The following is an 8361-nucleotide window of genomic DNA, read 5'->3' as shown; positions in this document are numbered from 1 at the left end:
GGCAAAAGGCAAAGGGCTTGTTGTGCTTCATACGTACAATTCTGCAGCTCTTCTTCCTGCATGGGTCAGGTAGGCTGGTATTTGTGGGCTTTTCCTCCCTAGTTCTCACTCTTTCCAAGTCCTGTGGACAATCTTGTCATTTACTGTACCCTGCAAAGACTGTGAGAAGTCTGCGCAAAAAAAAATCAGCACCCATCTGAAATGTATTCAAAGAAATTATTTATTCTGTGATTAGCAAACAAAACTGCCTGGTAGTGGTTTGAAAGCATAGTGCATCTTCACGTGCTTTAGTGCATCTTTATGTGCGCTAGGACATTATGCATAAAGCAAGGTCCCCATTCCTAAGCTTGTCCAGAAACCAGGCCAGTGTCAGCCCCAAAATATCACTGACTGGTCTGGGAGGAAATCTTCCCCCCATACGCAAGTAATTCTATCTAGCGAGCAGAGGAGGCATGAGAGAAGTGCTATGGGAAGGAGGTAGCTTCCCTCTAGGGAGCAACCACACCATCCCCTTGCAAAAGAGAACGTGACAAAGCATCACCCCCCATCCCTTCCTCTGAACCAACAGAAACATTCACAAGGTGTTGTCAGCATATTTCACTCTGACCATGCCAATGGCCTTGAGACCCCTGTCAAGGCTGTAGGCAGAAGGGGTCCTTGGCAAGCCAAGCTTTGGGAGCATCAGCTTCTGCGAGAAAGGCTTGACAGGAGCATTCAGAGGGTGGGGCTGGACCACAGCTCCTTTGTGGTGCAGAAGGATGACTTTGCAGGAGGACTGTGGTGCAGCACCAGGTCTTTAATGGTGCAGTAAGTGTAGGATGTTGCAAGGTCAGGGCACAGCTGCACTTCCTTGATGGTACAGAAAGTGTGTTGCTGAGAGGGGCCGATGAGGCTGCAGAGGTGCATCACAGGACCTTCTGCTGACTGTGTCCTCCCCAGCAGTGGGGACTGCATCGTTTTCACATGCAGGGAGGACTTGTGCCAAGAGGGCCACCCCACCAGGCACAACCACACCAGGCAGCCCACCAGAGCCAGCACAGAAAGGAGCAGCAGAGCCAGGGAGGCCAGGTAGAGCACCCGGTGGAGCAAGCAGCAATGGTTCAGCACCCATCGGCCCCACTGTGGGCCCTCACCGACTGCCCATGAGTGCAGCACAGGCACAGCTGGTGCCAGCATGGAGCAGGGACAAAGTGGGACCGGGACAGACTGTGGGAGGTGAGTGGTGCCCAGAAGGTGAGTGGAAAGCACTGACATGCTGCTGGAGATCACTGGCATGGTCAGTGGAGAAGATGAAGATTTGATGGGGGCAGAGGTGTCCGATGTGGGAGAGGAAGGTGCCATAGTAGAAGTGATGAAAACCATGCCGACAGAAACCGAGAAAGGGGTATGGGTGCTGGCAGCACCAGTGGTGAGAGTGGCTGGAGCAGAGGTGCTGGTGGCAGGAGGCCTGGTGGTCGTCGGGATGGCCAACGAGGGGGTTGAGAGGAGGGTGGTGGAGCTCCCAGGCATAGTAGGGGAGGTGGCAGGGCTGGCAGGCTGAATGGTGGCATGGGTGAGGGTAGTCAGAGCTGCTGGAGTGGCTGGCTCAGGGGCAGCGGTGCTGGGAGCTTGGGGGATTGCAACCCAAGTGCTTGGGATGAGTGTGGAGCTCCCAAAGCTACTGAGGGGAACCCTCATGGTAGTGAGGGGAGGCTGGGTGATAGCTAAGGTGTGCATGCTGTATTCTTCAGGGGTGGGAGGAGGAGGCCATCTTGGCAGTTGCCTCAGCAGTTACCTCCCCATTGCCATAGTAATCCTCTTCTTCCTCATCAGCATCCCCCATATTGCCACAGTCAGGCTTGAACCGCATGACTGGCTGTTGCAAGTGCTCCGGAGGGCTGTGGCACAGCACCTTCTCTGGGGCCATCTCCACCTTTGTCTTGTCCAGTCCACGTTCGGGATGGTAAACACTCACCTCATTCAGCCGGATCCAGCCTCGTAGGTACAGCAGACTGCAGTTGCAGTGCCAGGGGTTCTCAGTGAGGAAAACGTACGGAAAGTAGTGGTCCTCAGGGAAGAAGCCTGTGGGCAGAGTCTGGAGACGGTTGCCCGAGAGCCACAGGGTGTGGAGATTCTTCAGGTCCTGCAGCAGCTCCTTGGGCAGCTCCTCAAGGACATTGTCAGAGAGGTCCAAGTCCTTGAGGTCTCCCAATCCTGCAAAGGCCTGCGGCGGGAGAGTCCGCAGCTGGTTGCCTCGCAGGTCCAGGTCCTGCAGCTTTGGCACGGCATGGAAAGCCCCTGAGGCCAGCATGTCCAGGCAGTTGTGAGCCAAGGCCAAGCGGGTGAGAGAGGGCAGACCTTCCAGGGTGGGCAAGGCCCTCAGGGAATTGCGAGACAGGATCAGTTCTTTCAGGGAAGGTAGCAGTGACCCCGTGTGCAGAGCCACCAGCCCATTTTCTGACAAGTCGAGGTCCTGCAGCACGGTGAGAGGCACGAAGGCGGCAGTGGAGACGGACTCCAGGCGGTTGGCATTGAGCAGCAGGATGCCTGTGTCCTTGGGCAGGGCCGAGGGCACTGTGCTGAGACCTTGCCCTGTGCAGTTGACCTCAAGGAGGTCCTTGATGCTGTTCATCTCTGAGGAGCAGGACTCAGCCCTGGCTAGGGGAAGCAGGGCCAGGAGAACAAGACGGACAAGAGCAGGGAGCTTCATGAGCTGGGAAGGAGAGACAAGACTCTTTTGCCCAGAGCAGCACAAGGGATGGCGCACCACCAAGGCTGAAGCACCACCAAGGATAAAGCACCCCGGGTGCCACCATGCTCCTGCCCATGCTGCCAGCAGGCATGACCACATCCCCCACGACCCCAACACCTCCACCAGCTTCACCCAAAGGAGAAGGATGTCCTCAACCATCTCCCCTCTCCCAGCACACATGCCCCTCATCACCTTGCCTTCACCGGTGGCTCAGCCAGGAGGCACCGTCCCAGCTCTTTCACTCTGCTGCTTCTTCACTGGAGGACGCGGCACAGCTCTGGGGGCAGCTGGCCCCCCATATCAGCAGGCGCAGCCACTGGGGCTGGGAGTTGTGGTTTCCTGGGAGGCCAAAGTGCCCTCCACATGCCGGTTCCACAATTCATTACTGCAACACGGTGGAGTAGTGGGGCCTCCCCCCGGGAGCAGCCCTTACATCATCCCTGCTCCCCATGAGATTTTTTTTTTTTTTTTTTTTTTTTTTTGTAATTCAAACCTAACTGGAGGAGGAGGAGTGAAAATTACCTAAAATATTCCATTCCACTCCAAGTAATGCTTCTATTTAGTCTTCAGCCTAGGTCACCCTTTCATTTACTTTTTCCTAACGGAAGTGAACTTCTCAGTTTGCTTCTGAACAAGATTTCCTGAAGTTTATTTAATTCTCCATCCATTGAAGGAAAAGTTTTGATGCATATTGCTGCCCTCCCCCTAACTTTTTTCAGCTAAAACCATTTCCTGAGTTTTGAGCTACATCTGTTGTGAGTTGTTGATTTCTAATGAGCCAGTTACGAGTTCCCAGAAACTCTATTTTCGACAGCCAAACAGATAAGAGTGTTTAGAGGAGCTAAATATCAGGGCTTTTGCTCAGGCTGCGACAAGTGGCAGGCAGCAGCAGAGGCCAAAGTCTTGGGGTCATTATTAAAAATAAATATTTTATTTCCCTATAATTCATCTATATAGTCACATATATATATATATATATATCATTTCTATACATAATTCACATATCTATATATCATTCTTATATATAAATACATATATGTACATATAGACTATTTTAATAGGTATTGCTTTATATATAAATAAATAGATAAACATATATCCAGGATTATGCATTCACATAAACGCTTTATCTGCAGAGCTCACAGAATCACAGAATCTGAAGGTTGGAAGGGACCTCTGGAGATCATCTAGTCCAACCTCCCTGCTCAAGTAGGGTGATCACCTAGAGCATGGTAGACAGGGTTGCATCCAGGTGGGTTTTGAATCTCTCCAGAGAAGGAGACTCCACAGCCTCTCTGGGCACCCGGTCCCGTGCTCTGTCACTCTCACAGGGAAGAAATTCCTCCTCATATTCAGGCAGAACTTCCTGTGATTCAGTTTGTGCCTGTAGCCTCTTGTCACAGCACTACTGAAAAGAGTTTGTCCCCATCCCCTTGACACTCTCCCTTCAGGTACTTATACACATTGATAAGATCGCCCCTCAGTCTTCTCTCCCCCAGGCTAAACAGGCCCAGCTCTCACAGCTGTTCCTCATAGGGCAGATGCTCCAGCCCTCTGATCTTCTTCGTAGCCCTACACTGGACTCTCTCCAGTAGCTCCATGTCTCTCTTGTATGGGGGAGCCAAGAACTGGACACAGTATTCGAGATGAGACCTCTACAGGGCTGAGCAGAGGGGCAGGATCACCTCCCTTGACCTGCTGGCAACACTCTTCCTAATGCACCCCAGGAGACCATTGGCCTTTGTGTGCCATTGCTGGCTCATGGTCAACTTGTCATCAGTCAGCTCTCCCAGGTCTTTCTCTGCAGAGCTCTCCAGAGCTCTCCAGAAGGTCAGCCCTCAGCTTGTACTGCTGCTTGGGGTTATTTCTGCCTAGGTGCAGGACTCTGCACTTGCCCTTGTTGAACCTCACGAGGTTCCTCTCTGCCCAGCTCTCCAGCCTGTCCAGGTCTCTCTGAATGGCAGCACAGCCCTCAGGTGTGTCAGCCAGTCCTCTCAGCTTGGTATCATCAGCAGACTTGCTGAGGAGGCACTCTGTCCCCTCATCCAGGTCATTGATGAAGAAGTTGAGCAGGATGGGAGCCAGTACTGAGCCCTGGGGGACTCCATTAGGCTGCAGGCCTACAGCTAGACACCATGTCACTGATGACAACCCTCTGAGCTCTGCCTTTCAGCCAGTTCTCAATCCATCCCACTCTCCACTCGTCTAACCCACACTCCCTGAGCTTGCCTAGGTGGATCTTACTGGAGACAGTGTCAAAAGCCTTGCTGAAGTCAAGGGACACAATGTCCACTGCTCTCCTCTCATCTACCCAGCCAGTCAGTCCGTCGTAGAAGGCTATCAGATTGGTTAAGCAGGATTACCCCTTAGTGAATCCATGCTGATGACTCCTGAAATGAGCTTTTCCATCCACCTTTCTAAGGATGGAGGTGAGGCTGAGCAGCCTATGGTTGCCTGGGTCCTCCTTCTTGCCCTTTTGGAAGACTGGAGTGACACGGGCTTTCTTCCAGTCCACAGGCACCTCTCCAGTTCTCCAGGACCTTTCCAAGATGATGGAGAGTGGCCAGGCAGCAACATCCGCCAGCTCCCTCCATACTCATGGGGGAAACCCATCCGGGCCCACGGATTTGTGGATGTCCAGCTTGCCCACAAGATCTCTAATCCTATCCTCTTCAACCAAAGGGAAGTCTTCCTTTCTCCAGGCTTTCTCTCTCATCTCCAGGCTCTGGGTTTCTTGAGGGCTGCCCTTAGCAGTGAAGACTGAAGCCAAGGTGGCATTCAGTAATTCTGCCTTCTCTGTATCCCTTGTCACCAGGGCCCCCGCCCCATTCAGAAGCGGGCACACATTTTCCCCAGTCTTCCTGTTGCTACAAAGGTATTTGAAGAATCCCTTCTTGTTGTCCTTGACCTCCCTCGCCAGACTTAATTCCAAATGGGCCTTAGCCTTCTTGTTGCATCTGTACGTACTCTGAGAGCAGTCTTATAATCCTGTCAAGTAGCCTGTCCCCTCTTCCACATTGTATGTAGTTTCTTCTTCTGTTGGAGTTTTGCCAGGAAGTGATGTTTGAATACTACCGAGCTCTCCTGCACCGCCCTTCCTTCTAGGGCCTTAACCCATGAGATTCCTCCATGAGCTGAAGAAATCTTGATCAGTTTCAGGCAGGGCAGCATGTCCTCCTGCTGCCTCAAGCAGCGCTGGCATATTTTGCTTTCCTCTTTTGGACAGCCTGGTGTCAACATCCACCTGCTGAAAGCTAGTCTGAAGAGTGAATCTTGTTTATTTGAGTGATACTTGTTTGCCTCAGACATCTACAGGAGGAAACGGTAGTCACACCAGTTTTAGTGCTTGCTCTGTGAATAAACCATTATTAATTATTCTGATAGCAGCAGTCACATGTAGAGCATTTTCCAATATCCCAGTTTTCCTTAGGGATTGAGTGGTCATATCCTCAGGCTTTTCCTCTGGTATCAGATTACTCTTAGATTAGGACAAAGATTGCAGACTGACGCTGTTATACCTTGATCTCATGGCCTCTTGCCTTTCCTTGCAGGAATCAGTAAAACTACTTCCTCAAGTGGCTTTGTTTTTCTTACTTTCCCCTCTAAATGCATTGCAGTGTATTTGTGGATCCCCAAGACCTTCCTCATAAATGCTTGTGCCACTTCTTCCCAAACACCCCGCAGGGTGGCAACCCAAGAACTCAATAACTTCTGCCCAGGCAACCAGCTGCAGAGCTGGTGTAGACCATCAGCTGTGTAGGCAAATTGTCCTTGTCCTTCTGGCTTTGGGTGCTAGTTTGTTTCTTTTCCATATGATCCCCCCCAACTCCTTCAGCCTTGCACAGGATGGGGCAAACACACCGTCATCTCTCCTGGCAGCCAGAGCAAGGCCTGTGCAGCTCCAAGGAGCAGTGTGAAACCTCTTCCAAGGGACAGTCCCTGGGCAACCTTGCCAAGACCATGGGTCAGCCTGCAGCCCAGTGAAGGGATTGATTGCATGGACTCCTGATAGGTTCTGATCAGAAGACATTTATCCATATCAGAAGGCAAAATATATATATTGATACAGTAAGCACGAGTTGTGCACGTGACATACACAACTCAGTGATTGGGTGTACAGCGATAAGCATGCACTCCAGCTACTAAAGCGATTGGTTATGTCCCTTGATACAATTTTCTCACAAGCAGACACCATGGTTATCTGCTTGGCTCATATTCTGCATTCTTGTTCTGTGTTCCTCACAGCACACCTGCCTCTAGTCTCAGTTGAAGGACTGCTTGCCTAGCTCAGTGTCTAACAAACCCCACAGCCCAGCATGTCTCTGCCTGCAGAGATCACGTGTGGGGGGCCACTTTCATTGAAAACCTCTCCTTCTTTTTCACATTTTATTTCTGCACAAGCCCCAAAGGTGCTGTGGGGGCCAAGCTCACACTGCCTGTCCCCATGTCCATAGGCCTATTGCACTGTTCTGTGGGGCTTTGGAACTCTCAGTCACCAGTTTCTTCATAAGCCCCTGAGCGACCTCAGGCCTCGCACCTGATTTGGCATCAGCTACATTGTGCACTTGGTAAGGAATAAATGCAAGACGTGAGCCTCAAACTGTGTGGGAGCAGTACTCTCAAGTGCAGGTCAGACTTGGAGAGAAAGGCAAAAGGCCTGAAGGTACCTCTGAGCTATTTTCTTTGGTCTGCTCCCGATGTATGAAAACACGTCTTGCCTCAGAGGAAGCAGACATGTATATGGTCTCGTTGGAGGTGGCAGCTCCCGTTGGAGGTGGCAGCTCCCACTACAGCCAGGTCATCTGGAATTGCCAGAAAACAAGCCTCAAGTTTAGATGCCCTGCTTTATAGGAATTTACAGTTTCCCTAGCTCAGTTGGTTAGAGCACGGTGCTAGTAACGCCAAGGTTGGGGGTTCGATACCTGTATGGCCACTTGCTTGAGGATTGGACTAGATGATCTCTAGAACTCCTCTTCCAAACTTACCAATTCTATGATTGTATAATTCTTCAGTTTTATTTGAGTCCATGTGGGACCCTGAGCCTGCTGCAGGCTTCTCAGTGGGGTAGTCAAATGCGTCTTTTCCTCCCTCAGGCTGAGGGACCAAAGGTGGGCTCCTTCTCCAGACCATTAAACATCTACAGCACAAGAGTGAACTAGCCATCAGGACTCGGGCTGTAGCCAGGGCCCGGGACAAGCACATCCATGGGCACATCCCACCTCTGTGCCTTAGCTGTCTCCTTGGGGACAAGAGGAACCGTGTTCTCCAAAATGCCTACAACTGTCCACTGGCTGTAAAGGGAGTGAAGACAACTGCCTAAGGGGCAGGCGTTAGTGCTAGACTCAAAGACAGACAAATCTCACTGTTGTAACTTTATTCAGTGCATTTACAAACTTCTCCCTGTTTAAGACATGCCATTCTTTTTAAGGAAGTGCTGTTCACACAGTAAAGTATGAGGGCGAAAGGCAACAGTCACAACCAGGGAAATTTTGACCAAGCATTGGCGATTCATTCTCCCCTTCCCCCACCTTGAAAGAAGTGCAGCCCCAGACAGAGGTCCAGCGAGGTGGTGGGATGTCCACCCTTGGAGATTCTGAAAATTCACCACCACCTAACCTGGCCCTGAAGTT

The 8361-nt window shown here is 51.3% G+C and overlaps 1 pseudogene; it reads right to left on the bottom strand.

Moving 5' to 3' along the window:
* Positions 1-251: 251 nt before the first annotated feature.
* LOC134154447 (platelet glycoprotein Ib alpha chain-like) lies at positions 252-3050 on the bottom strand (annotated as a pseudogene).
* Positions 3051-8361: the final 5311 nt, after the last annotated feature.

The sequence above is a fragment of the Rhea pennata genome, unplaced genomic scaffold (assembly GCF_028389875.1).
Source record: "Rhea pennata isolate bPtePen1 unplaced genomic scaffold, bPtePen1.pri scaffold_31, whole genome shotgun sequence".
NCBI lineage: Eukaryota > Metazoa > Chordata > Aves > Rheiformes > Rheidae > Rhea > Rhea pennata.
The sequence above is the reverse complement of the archived record's forward strand: the minus strand, read 5'-3'. Positions and strand labels throughout refer to the sequence as shown.